At 33.5% G+C, this 13,493-nt stretch overlaps 1 non-coding gene and 7 pseudogenes across 1 annotated transcript; all 8 read left to right on the plus strand.

The window, feature by feature from the left end:
• Positions 1-2,088: 2,088 nt before the first annotated feature.
• LOC129149202 (small nucleolar RNA SNORD113/SNORD114 family) lies at positions 2,089-2,164 on the plus strand (annotated as a pseudogene).
• Positions 2,165-3,408: 1,244 nt separating this feature from the next.
• LOC114227534 (small nucleolar RNA SNORD113/SNORD114 family) lies at positions 3,409-3,482 on the plus strand (annotated as a pseudogene).
• A 688-nt stretch (positions 3,483-4,170) lies between these two features.
• On the plus strand, positions 4,171-4,239 carry LOC114227528 (small nucleolar RNA SNORD113/SNORD114 family). Its single transcript, XR_003613577.1, has one exon. It is a non-coding gene; the product is annotated as a small nucleolar RNA SNORD113/SNORD114 family (small nucleolar RNA).
• A 592-nt stretch (positions 4,240-4,831) lies between these two features.
• Positions 4,832-4,906, plus strand: LOC114227535 (small nucleolar RNA SNORD113/SNORD114 family; annotated as a pseudogene).
• A 2,087-nt stretch (positions 4,907-6,993) lies between these two features.
• On the plus strand, positions 6,994-7,068 carry LOC114227507 (small nucleolar RNA SNORD113/SNORD114 family; annotated as a pseudogene).
• A 767-nt stretch (positions 7,069-7,835) lies between these two features.
• Positions 7,836-7,912, plus strand: LOC114227509 (small nucleolar RNA SNORD113/SNORD114 family; annotated as a pseudogene).
• Positions 7,913-8,771: 859 nt separating this feature from the next.
• Positions 8,772-8,851, plus strand: LOC114227529 (small nucleolar RNA SNORD113/SNORD114 family; annotated as a pseudogene).
• Positions 8,852-9,721: 870 nt separating this feature from the next.
• On the plus strand, positions 9,722-9,784 carry LOC114227526 (small nucleolar RNA SNORD113/SNORD114 family; annotated as a pseudogene).
• The last annotated feature ends 3,709 nt before the right edge of the window (positions 9,785-13,493 follow it).

Raw genomic sequence — 13,493 nt, forward strand, 5'->3', positions numbered from 1 at the left:
AGTACAATTGTGGTTAAAAATAAGAAGGAAGACATTTTCTTTTCAAAGCTGATTAATAATCCGTCTTATTTTTGCACTGCATTTGATTTAAACATTTATCCAGCCATAAAATCTAGGGCTGCACTGTCCAATTTGGTTGCCCCTAGCCATATGTGACCATTTAGATGTAAAAGAATTAAAGTTGGATGTTAAATGCAGTTCCTCAGTTGCACTAGCCACATTGGAAGTCCTCAGTTACCTGTGGCTAATGGCGATGGTATTGGAGAGCCCAGTCATAGCACATTCATGTTGTCATGCACAATTCTCCTGGATGGCTCCTCTCCGAGGGAGGAGTGCATCCGGAGATGGAAGGTGGGTGGGATAGGACAGGTGTGAAGCGAGGATGTTAATTGTTCCCTCAGTGATGGCCACTGCAGAAAGAGATCTAGTCTATTGAGAAAAAATTGAGTTCATGGCAAATGAGCCTAGAAACACATCTTGGTCATAGTCAAGGATGTTCTTGGCTTTTATAAAAAAAAAAACACAATGAATATTGACTTTATTACTATTAGTGGATCAATGAATGGATCAATAAACAAAAGTATAAATGTAGAACAAGATTGTTTACCCTGGGTCAATGATGAGTGTGTCTGGATCATTCTGAAATTAAGCATTTTGATTAAACCCTGTACTCTGAGGTCCATTACCAGAACATTCCTCTTTGTGATCTGAATGGCACAGGAGATTATGCTAGGAGTTATGGATATGAAGGAGTTGTTGGGTTTCTGAGTATTGTATTTTCACTAAATCAATGAATGAATAATTTAAGAAACATATAAGTGAATAAAGAGAAAATGGGTTATTCCTGATTCAAATATGGGAATATGGAGTGTAATATATATATAATATAAAATCATTGTTAATACATTTCTGAAGCACTATTGCAGTAAAATAAATACATTTATTAGAGCTGACCCTTTTGGGTAAAGAGCATTTATGTAAATGGATGTAAGAGCCCATGATATTTTTCTGGGCCGAGTTATTGGTTTTTTGTTTTATAGGAAAGGGCACAACATTAGCTAAAACAAATTATTGATTAAATCACTACACAATTGAGAGGACTTAGACACAGACTATGTTGAATGTGTCACATGACCAGTTAGGATTAATTCAATGAGCTTCACTATTTTTTTAATTTAAAAAGAACAGAAAAGATTATTTGGTCTTTTCTTTTTGTGCCCAATGAATATATGGACAGGCATTAATATTATCCTGTTTCTGTGGAGTCACAAATAGTAATGATATTATTATTATGTGGAAAAGAATAAGTTAACATTTCAATCAATTATTTGAAAGAGGGCACAGCATGGACCAATGAGGAGCCCATGTGATGCAGCCTGGAGAGTGGTGAATACAGTTCTATGCAATTGCTTTTCAGGGAAAGAAAACAGGCCCGGGCTCTTACACTCTTGCAATTTTGAATATATTTATTACAGGCTGCTGTTGTTCCTTGTGATTAAGCCCCTATCCCAGTGGTCGGCAAAGTCATTAGTCAACTGAGCTAGGGCATAGGGACTTAACTCTTATTGAAAGGAAATAAATAGTTACATATACAAATAAAATGAATGAAGGTTATGTGTGGGCCAATTTAGCACATCTTTGGTCAACTAAGGAGAAAAAATCAAGACCATTTATTCATTTTAAGAATTAATTATTCAATTAATTTATGTAAAATGTATTATTCAGTTTTAATTCTGAGCCACAGTTCATTTAAACCTCCCTTTACAGAGACACAATTTAGTCAGCTTCAATTGTAAAATAGGATTAAAGTTTACATTAATTTTTATAGCAAGCATTGGAGTCAATTAATGAAATATATATATATATACATATATATATGCATATATATAATATTTCTCTACAGAATTACTTCCTACTGACAATATAGGATTTATATAAGTATGAAGTAATTCTGTAGAGAAATACTGGAAATATTCAAGGATCTAGTTTAAAGTTTTTATGGCCTGTAGGCATTTATTTTATTACTATTAGTGGATGAATTAATTAGTAAAAACATGTAGACACAATTGAAGATAATGAGGGCCAATCTGGACCAATGGTGATAACTGGTAGAGTATGAGTCATGGATGATGAATACTATGTGGCCTGTTATTCTGAGGTTTCACACAGTATATAATCTAATCTATACCTTCTGTTGAAATATTCCAATGGACAGATGTTAGGAATATTCAAGGATTTTGTTCTTAGTTTTGTTTTCATGGAATTTGATTTTATTAATATAAATGGAAAGAATATAAATATATGAATAAAGAGGGTGAAACATTGTCCAACTATGTAAATATATGGTGAGGCCAGAAATGCTGTTACTATATATTAAAGACACTGAAGTTCATTAAGAAATAAATGTCTTAAAGGCATTACTTCTTTATCTAAGGCAGTGGTTCTCAACCTTTCTAATGCCGCGAACCTTTAATACAGTTCCTCATGTTGTGGTGACCCCAACCATAAAATTATTTTCGTTGCTACTTCATAACTGTAATTTTGCTACTGTTATGAATCGTAACGTAAATATCTGTGTTTTCCGATGGTCTTCGGCTCTACAGCAGTGGTTCTCAACCTGTGGGACGTGACCCACATTTTGAAAACCGTTAGCAGGGTCGCCTAAGACCATCAGAAAACACAGATATTTACGTTACAATTCATAACAGTAGCAACATTACAGTTATGAAGTAGCAACGAAAACAATTTTATGGTTGGGGGTCACCACAACATGAGGAACTGTATTAAAGGGTCGTGGCATTAGAAAGGTTGAGAACCACTGATCTAAGGAATGATACCTACACTACAAATAACAGTCCACACTCTCATTTGTTCTGTGTCTTCTTCAGCATTATCTTCTCAAGAAAAAATATCATAATTTAATACAGACTTAAATGTCTAATAAAATGATAGGAGGATTTCAGGATTAATGAAGAGAATATTTTCATATTTTAATCAATTGTTCTGCTTTTTACTCTCAGAATGATCGTTCCCTGCAGACTTAATCATCATTCATGGTCAGAAGCTCTCTAGTTTCCTCCATGTGTTAGGAGCATGGAGACTCATGTGAGTATAGTCAAAGACTTTGTCTTGATTTGGGTAGTTCTTAAAGGATATTTCCTGTATTGTTAAAAGAATTCAAGAAGGCCAACCATGGCCCAATGATACATATGACATTCTCATGATGTCATAGTAACATATGCCAGATGAACATTGTGCTGTAAAGATGTAATCAAGCTGACAAATGATCATATGGCTATTAAAGAAACTTAAATTTTTTTTAAAGTTTCTGTGATTTATCTATTTATTAGTGAAATTATTAATTAACAAAGAAAATTAGAAATTAATGGAGAAGAAGAGGGCCAATTTTGGACCAATGATGACGACTGGTGGGGTATGAGTCATGGATGATGAATACTGTATGTCGGGACTCTGAGGTCCAACTCAATAAGAAATCTAGTCTATTTCCTCTGTTGGAAATGACCATAGTGACAGATGTTAATAACATGCAAAGTATGTTCTTCACTTTTTGTGTTCATGGATAATGATTCCATGAGCATAGATTAGTGAAAGAACTAAAAAAACACATACAAGTAAATTAATATAAATGTGTGAAGCATTGTAAGTTATGAAAGTGAGTAAATATTTAAGTTGCTGAGTAAATTAAATGCAGAAAGAAAAGTTAGTGCAGATAAAGTCTCAACTTTTCATCTCCCTCTGTGCTTGCACTTCTCAGAATGGATGCACTGGACCTGAACTACAGATTCTCCCATGGTCTCAAGATGTCTGCTTGTGTGTTTGCTGCATAGAAACAGATGTGAGTTTTGTGATGAACATAGACTCTGTATTTGAAAAGTGTGAATTATAACCAAAGAAAGCCAACCATGGTCCATTATTAAATATGGAATTGATATGTAACATTATAGTGATTGATCCCTATATAAAACTTTGAGGATGATTAATGAAAGATATATTGATGTCATAAATGATTGTATAGACAGATATAGGACTAGTCAAGGCTCATACTCTAGGTTTTGGTGTGCTTCATATTTTTTTAAATTTTATTATGATCAGCTAAATTGATGAATTAATTAATAAACATAAATGAGAGTGGATAAAAAAGGCTAACCCTGGACCAATGATGACTACTGGTGGCGTATGAGTCATTGATGATGAATACTCTGGAACTCTGAGGTCCAACATACCTTTAGCTGAGGATGTTATAGATGATATAAATAATGGTCAATATTGGGGTTAGTGGAAAGTTTAATAAATATTACCCCAAAATAATATATAACTTAATCACCAGATAATGTAATGTAAATGCAAAGACCAGTAGAGAAAATATCTCAATTGTGTTATCCTCTATTCTGCTTTCTATTCTTTAGATGGACACACCCAAGCTGAATTAAGCATTGTGCCTTGGTCAGTGATCTTCCTATTTGCCTGTAGGAGCACGAAGACCAACGTGAGTAATTTTCAGAGTTCTCATTTTGCTTTGGGTATTTGGTTAGGGTGTTCTCTGAGTATATATTTTCAAATATTCAATATAAGAAAAAATTCCAACTATGTTCCAATGATTAAGTTGGAAATATATGAAATATTATGTTGACTAATCTATCTTTTAAATTATGAAGACAATTAATAAAATTAGCCAATGATTCTTAAAAAATGATAAAGATTCTAAGGCTCTTGTTCTTGAGCTTCTGTGATTCATTGATATGTATTTAATTATTATTGATGAATTAATGTATAAACATGCAGATGAGAATGAAGAAAAAAGGCCCAAAACTGGACCAATGATGATGACTGATGGCATATGAAGCAAGTACTATGATTGCTATGTGTCTGGAAGTCTGAGGTCTAAAACCAAAGAAAATCTAATCTATTTCCTCTCTGGCAAATGATCCTATTGTTCTTGTAATTTTGGATTAATGGATTTCTAGTATATTACTATTAATATCAATGAATCAATGATAAAAATCAATAAACAAATATATCACTAAGGAAACAAGGCTTCACTAAGTTGGTCTTTTCAACTATGAATTTATATGGTGAGGCAAGAAATATTAATATAAACTGAAAAATCTGATAAGAAATAAATGGACAAAGGACATTATTTTTCTAAAGAGTCATATCATTATATTTATATTTATGTTTCTATATGTGTATAAATTATGAAATATAATAAATGCCTTTATGACTGAGTAGATGAAATAAGTGGGAAAAGGGTCAATTTAGAGGAGGCCTTAATGTATTCACCATCTGCTCTATCTGTATTCCTCAGAAGGACGCACTTGAGCAGATGGAAGCATCATCCGTGGTCACGTGATCTATGGTTGCCTGTTTGTATAGTGAGTAGAGGCCAATGTGAGTAAGACATTGGAACAGTTCATTTCTTTGAGATTTTTTTCTCTCAAATATTCATGTCATCAAGAATGCGAAATATAGTCCAAGATGCCAACTATCGTGAATTATAAATATGGGATTGGTCTGAAGATTATCTTAATTAATCATATATGAAACATTGGTGATAATTAAAGAGATATATCAATAAGACAAATGGTCCTATATGTGGAATATTTATTACTCTTATTCTTGTTTTATATGAATCATATAGTTTTAAAATTTAATATTAGTAAATCAATGAATTAATGAATGAGCTTATGCAGATAAGAATGATGAAAAAGATGAGCGTTTATTGAAAAAACTGAAGTTCATTAAGTTGTCATCTTAGACTGCATTATTTGTTTAAACATATTTATTGAGTTATTAAAATATTAAACATAATAAAAATTAACTATGGCCAAATGATAAGAAACATTATATTATTAATCACTAATGTACAGCATTGAGGTTGATTAATGAAAAAGAAATAGTCTGTGTGGGAAATGATTCTATAGACAAATGGGAGAGATATTCAACAATCTTGTCCTTGGATATTGTGAGTCATGTGTTCACTTAATTATTAATGAATTAATGATTTATTTGATACAGAGGTAGAAATGAATGGATTTTTATTATTTTATTATAAGTGGATCAATTTCAGACTCAGTGTACAAATTTTAAAAATCAGAGATGAATAACATACACTCTTTAAAAATTTTTTTTAAATTCATTTCAGAGAGGAAGGGAGAGAAAGAGAAACATCAATGATGAGAGAGAAAAATTAATTGGCTGCCTCCTGCACCCCCCCCCCACTGGGGACCAAGCCCACAACCTGAGCATGTGCCCTGATCAGGAATCAAACCTCTGCCTCCTGATTCAGAGGTCAACGCTCAACCACTGACCCACACCAGTCGCGCATCATACACTCTTAATCTGTGGTGAAGGAATAAAAAATATTCCAGTTTATTTAAAATACTGTATTCCGTTACCAAAAGTAAATGGTTCCAGTACCTTCCGTCTTCGATAAAGTTCTTACTCTGGTCACTAAAAGTATGATATTAAGTATTAGCCCACATCACTGTATTCTATGATTGACTAAATGTAAGGTGTGATAATGTTTCCATCTTGTTATTGTCTGTCTCCTTTGCTTTGCACTTCTCCGAACGAAAACCCCTGAAGAGGATTCAGCATCTGTCGTGTTCAGAAGCTCCATGGAGGGGCATGAAGGCCAGTGTGAGTAATAACCAAAGTTTTTGTCTTGGTCAGGGAAGTTTGTTTAGGATATCAGTGTAGTCATTTAAAAAGTGGGAAAAAGACCAACCGTGGCCCAATGATTAAACTGGACATGTACGAAACATTATGCTGATTGTTTTACCTTTGGAATAATGGGGATGATGAATGAAAAGAGGTATAATCAATAAGCCATTGGTCCTAAAGGAGTGTGACAACAATCTTGAGGCTCTTGTCCTTGCATTTTTGTGATGCACAAATATGTGTTTAATTATTAAGTAGTAGATTGAACAATTAACAACTGTAGGTGCGAATGAGGAAGAAGAGGCCCAAGCCTGGACCAATGATGATCCCTGATGGCATATGAAGGAGGTACTATGATTGCTATGTGTCTGGAAGTCTGAGGTCCAAAACCCAAACAAAATCTAGTCTGTTTCCTCTCTCATTAGGAACATGCAAGGAAATTGTTGTTGTCATGTTGGATTCATGGATTTCTAGTATATTACTATTAGTATCAATGTATCAATGATAGAACCAATAAACAAATATATCACTAAATAAAACAAGGATGAAGCCTTATCAAGAAATACAATTAACATAAACTGAAAAACTGATGTTAAGAAAGAAATGGACCAAGTGCCTTACCTCTTGTCTAAGGATTATATAAACACTGACACTGAGAATTAATATACAGTTTTATTGGCCTGTGTCAGTCTTGAGATGAGGATGTTAATTTTTAATATGTATATTTATATTTTATATGTATATATGTTCTGAAGAAGTAAATACCTAAATAACTGATAGAATGAAATGAGAAAGAACACGACTAATGGAGAAAAGGTTTCAATTTTTAATTATCTGCTCTGTCTTGTACTCCTCAGAATCAACATGCTCAAGCTGATTTAAGTGTTTTCCATGGTAACAAGATCTATGGTTTCCTCTGTGTAAAGCATTGAGATGAAATGTGAGTAAAGGTTACAGTTCTTGTGTTTGTTGAAGAATTTTTTAAAAGGGTATTCATTGTATTGCTAAAAGTGTGGAATGGAAGCCCCACACCAACCATAGGAAATGATAAATGTGAGATATTATGAAGCATTATATTTACTAATGCTTATTTGTAATATTGATGATAAGTAATGAGAGAGAACAATGAGAATGAAGACAGACAGGCCACAGTATGGACCAATGATGACAGTTGCTGGAGTAAGAGTCACGGAGATGATGAATACGATGTGTCTGAAACTCTGAGGTCCAATAGAGAGAGAGACATAGTCTAGTGCCTTTGTGTGAAGTGATCCTATAGACAGATACTAGGGAATGAAAAAGGACCATTTTCTTGGTTCGTTTTCATGAGTTTTTGACTCTATTTTAATAAATGGTTCAAAAAGAACCAATGTACAAGAATAAGTAAGATGAAGAGGGTGAGACAATCAACATTTCTAATGCAAATTGAAAATACTGTCATTCATTAAGAAATGTAAATGGTTCTATTATCTCCCCTCTTTGGCTAAGAATGATACAGACAGTAAATAATAGTCAAAGTTTTTAATTCTTTGAGTCAAGTTTGGTATTGTTTGGTTTGTTCATGGGTACGTAGTATATTCTTGAGTGACTGGCTAAGTGGAAGGTGATTGTGTGCCTCAGTAGACTGTCTCTCAATGTCGTTATCTTCTCTGCTTTGTGTCCTCAGCACGAACACACTGTAGCTGACTGAGCCCTTGGCCATCATCAGGAGCTCCGCGGGTCGGCCCTCTGTAGAGGTACATGTAAGTCATAGCCTAATTCTTCTCTTGGTTTAGATTGTTTGTTTAGAGTATTCACTGTAATGCTATAAAATAGTATTAAGTATGTTCAAAGGAGGCTAGTCATACTCGCCTAATAAATATGGAATTGACATGAAACTTGATGTCAATTAATGGTTATTTGCATCAATGAAGCTGATTAGTAACATAGGCATAGGCATTGAGGCAAATACTTCTATAGATAAAGATTAGAGATATTAAGAATCTTGTCTTTGTGTATTTATTATTCACAGATATTTTTATTATTATTAGTGAATTGATAAATTGATCGGTAAACAGGTATAGATGAGAATGAAGAAAAGAATTCCAGCCTGTCACAATGATGACGACTGGTGGCCTAGGAGTCAAACATATACAGTAAAAACGAATGTGTTTGGAACTCTGAGGTCTAACACAAAGAAACCTAGTTCCTTCTTTGTGTTAGAAGTGATTGTATAGACAGATGTCAGGAATTTACAAAGCTCTTGTTCTTCGTTTTGTGTTCATAAATTTTACAAAATATTATTATAAAAGAATAAACGACAAAATAAATACGGATGAAGAGGGTGAAGTATTGTTCATTGTTAAAATGTATAGAAGAAAATAATACTAATGTATATTGCAATCAATATTAAATGGATCAAGTGTATTACATCTTTGACTAAGAATGAGATATATAATGATAAGTAATAGTTACTGCTCTGAGTCAGTTACAATTCTGATGTTTAATTTATTAAGAGAAGAACAAATAAATCTGATCATTAATCAACGAATAATGAAATGTAGAAGTCAGGGAGCAATGGAGATTAGGTCTCATCTTTCTGTGTTGTTTTGTGCTCTGTACTCCTGAGAGTGGATGCTATGGAGCTGACTCCAGCATCTTCCCTGGTCACGAGCTCTCTGATTGCCTCTATTTGTAAGTAAGTTCTTGTCTCAGTTCCCACATTTTTTTAATGGGTATTCCCTGTAACATTAAAAAGTGTGAAATATAATCAAAGAAAGCCAAATCTAGCCCAGTGACAAATGTGGGATTTCTTTTATTCATTGATATAACATTGATTATATCGATGAATATGTATATATATATGTATATATATATGAAGAATATACATTCTTCAATGAGAAAGATTTATGTGAGAATGATTTGATACAAAGAATAGGAATATTAAGGCTTTTCTTGAGTTTTTATGAATAATAGGATCTTAAGATTATTTTGATAAATGAATAAATTACTCTGTACACATTATAGGAAATATTAGAGAAAAGGAGGGACAATGACATCGTGGATCAACGATGACTCCTGGTGGTGTGTGAGTTAATACGCTGAACACGTGTCTGGGTTCCAGCACAAATGCATACTAGTCCATTGCCCTCTGTGAAGGGATCCCCTAGACAATTCATAAGTCTATGAGGATTTTTTTTTATTTACATTCATGTATTGTCTTTCTATTTACAACTGATCAATGAAATAATCAATAAAACATGTAAGTAAAGATAAAGATCATTAGAATTGCCCAAATACAAAGATATGCAGTTAGATAAGAAATACAACGCATATATATAGAAAAAACTCCTGCACATTAGGAAATAATGGCCCACAGATTACCTCTTTGGCTAAAGATTTTATAGTCAGCGTTTCACAGTAACAGACAATGTTCATATTCTGTGTCCGGGGCAAGGTCGCTATTATTTGGTCACTTGTGAGAATTTAGACATTTTTACATATTGCTAGTTTTCTTAAATGACTAATAAAAAGTTAAATGCAAGGATCAGTAGATAAGAGGTCTCAACCTTTCTTAACCATCTACTATGCTCTTCACTCCAGAATGGACCTGCCCTAACGGATTTCAGGATTCTTCTGTGGTGATGGTCTTGACCATGAATCTCTGTGTCTGTGAGTAATATTCACGTTCTTGTCTCAGTTTGGGTGGCTTAAGGGTATTCACTCTATTGCTAAGAAGTGTGAAATATAATCAGTGCATGCCAACCAAAATGCAATTAATGTGAAGCACTATGTTTATTAATTTATATACAAAACATTGAGGTTATTTAATAAAAGGGATGAGTTGCTGAGGGAAATAATTCTATAGACAGATGGTAGAGATTAGTCTATGCCAATCATGGATTAATAATAAAGAGGTTACACTGAAGAAAGTACATTGACTAATCCATATATTCAACACTGAGATTCATTAGCAAAACAGACCTAGACTATTTGCTCTTTAGAAAGTGATTTTGTATCATATGTTTAGGGATATTAAAGCTACTTTTAAAAACTAATTTGTTATATGTTTATTATTAATGATTTAATCATTTCTCTCTTCATAAAATGACACTGAATAAAGAACAAGAAGGTGAATACGGGGTGTATACTGTGGCCTGGCGGCAGGTGAGTCAAAGGCGAATACTGCTTACCTTGAACTCCGAGGTACAATGAAAAACAGATTTGATTTCTTATTAAAAGTTAATGCAATAATAACTACACAAATGTATGAACAAGTAAAGGATAAATAGAGTCAAATGTGAAAGGAAGATGGCATAATGAAACAAACATCATCCCCAATCCATTTTCAAAGAACTGAAGTCCATTAACAGTATGGAGAGGCTTTTATATTAGCAGAAGGGGCATGTGTATTTGTCAATGTTCATGTTCTGTGCTGTAACTATGTAGCAGGTGTTTTTTGAAAACATAATAAGTAGTAAAATGATTATATAATTTAATCAACTACATTAAAGATGGCCGAGCATGAACTGGTGACAAAAATATGTCCGTTGACAGTTAAGACCAATCCATTTGGCTTCACTGTGCTCCATGGGTAATCATTCCACAATGTAAATCAAATCATCATGCTGTGCACGTTAAAGATTTCCAACTTTATTTGTCAATTTTTCTGCAATGAATTTGGAAAAAGTATATTGTTCCCCAATACTTATGCCAGTGAGCACCTGCAGTTAGTTACAGTCAGTTAGTGTTATCATCTTGAGTTTGTACACAGACATACTGATTTTCTTATCAGTAATTAACAAACAGGTTAATAATTTAATAAGATAAAGGGGACAGAGCACCTGACCAGTGATGAGTATATGTTGAAGCATCATCCTTCATCAGTTCTACTCATGCTATGTCCCCCTTATGAAAAAAAAAATTTGCTCTTATCAGTTGGATTGAAGGGAATTAATTAGACAGAGATATACAATACCATTTCTGTTTTGGGTTTCTGGGAAGTTAAATAGTTTTGATTTTGTTTAAAAATTAATAGTTTCTAATGTTTTTCATGAATTAAATGAAAGGAAGATAAAGCTATTAATAAATAGCTATGTACTTAAATAACATATGGATCTTTGATAAAGATATGCTGTGTAGCACATTTTATGAAGTCGTTTCAGTACAATTTATTTTATTTTATTATTATTTTTTATTGTCTAAAGTTTTACATATATCTCCTTTTCCCCCCGATTGACCCCTCCTCACCCCCACTACCCCAGTTTCTGTGTCCATTGGTTATGCTAATATTCAGTACAATTTTTTTTTAAAGTTTGAGACTTTTACATTCACTTTCAAAGCTACTTATTATTCCCTGTTAGGTGTGTACCTCCACTTTTAACCATTCCTCTGGGGAAAGATCTAAGGTATTAATTCAGTGGTGCAATCCATAGGAAGAAGTAAGATACTGACAGTGTTTGGATGCCCAGTGGATAGGGGGATCATGGCTGTTCTTCCTTATATCTTTAGAGAACAAGGATCCATGATGTGAATGGAATGAATCCTGAACATGTCTCGTGATGAATTCATTTCTGCATTATTGATGTTTATTTCAAAAAAGGGTATGGTATATTACACTTGTGGGAATAAGTCTTGAGCTAGATTTTACTAATTTTCAAGAATCTAATTATGAGGTTTCAGTGGAACTTGGGGATTTATTGCATTATTCTTAGGGAATAAATGAAAGAATCAGTAAGTAGACTGGATAAATGTTAGTTAGATAAATAGATAGAAAGTCTGGCCAGTGTAGCTCAGTGGTTGAGTGTTGACCTATGAACTAGGAGGTCATGGTTTGTTTGATTCCTGGTCAGGGCACATGCCTGGGTTTTGGGCTCAATCCCCAGTAGAGGGCATACAGGTGGCAGCTGATCAATGATTCTCTCTTCCTTTCCCTTCCTCTCTGAAATCAATAAAAATATTTTAAAAAATAGATAGACAAAGGAAAGCTGGTTTAATTAAGAAAAAATGTTGTGAGACAGAAATTACTTTCATATAATTCTGAAATACTGCAGTGTATTAAGAAACCAATAGTTCAAGGGTGTTGGTTAGCTCTTTGGGTTAAAGTAATGTAGAGCAATGTTCCTCAAACTTGAGTTTCAGAATCACCTAGAGGCTGGTTAAAATACAGACAGTGGTACTCACTGTCAGCATTTCTGATTTGGTAGGATTGGTATGGGGTCCAAGAATCTGCATTTCTAATATATTCCCAAGTTCTACTGATGCTGCCTGGTAGAGAACAACATTTTTATATATTCAGATATAGGTAATAATAGTTAATTCCCTTCCTCTGGATCAAGGTGAGTCCTAGGTTGATTATTATATTAAGAAAAACAAGGTAACACATATATTAATAAATATGTAAACGTCTAAGTAAATGAAAGAGGAAATGTGTAGTTCAGTGGAAAAAATGTCTCATTCTTTTAACATTGTCTTTATACTCCACAAAATGGGTGGACCAGACATGATTTAAGCATTCTGAAAAAACCAAGAGCTCTAGGGGACCTCTAGTTTAGGAATCTATATTTGCAATGAGCCAATGGCTGCATACATGAATATAATCAAACAAGGACAGGCTGGTACTAATAATGAGGAGGCAAAGTATAGGATTAATTTGATTTAGTAATGTTTAGGATGATTTTAAAAATAGTAAAAGACCATGACACTAATTTTTATAGCTCTTTATATTTCTATTTCTATTTTTAGGTCTTCGCTAAAATGCCTTCATGGATGAAGATGCACTGCATTTTCATTATGAGGAAGGAGCACATAAGAGGTACAGGTACTGGTCACTG

The sequence above is a fragment of the Eptesicus fuscus genome, chromosome 5 (genome assembly GCF_027574615.1).
Source record: "Eptesicus fuscus isolate TK198812 chromosome 5, DD_ASM_mEF_20220401, whole genome shotgun sequence".
NCBI classification, from domain to species: domain Eukaryota; kingdom Metazoa; phylum Chordata; class Mammalia; order Chiroptera; family Vespertilionidae; genus Eptesicus; species Eptesicus fuscus.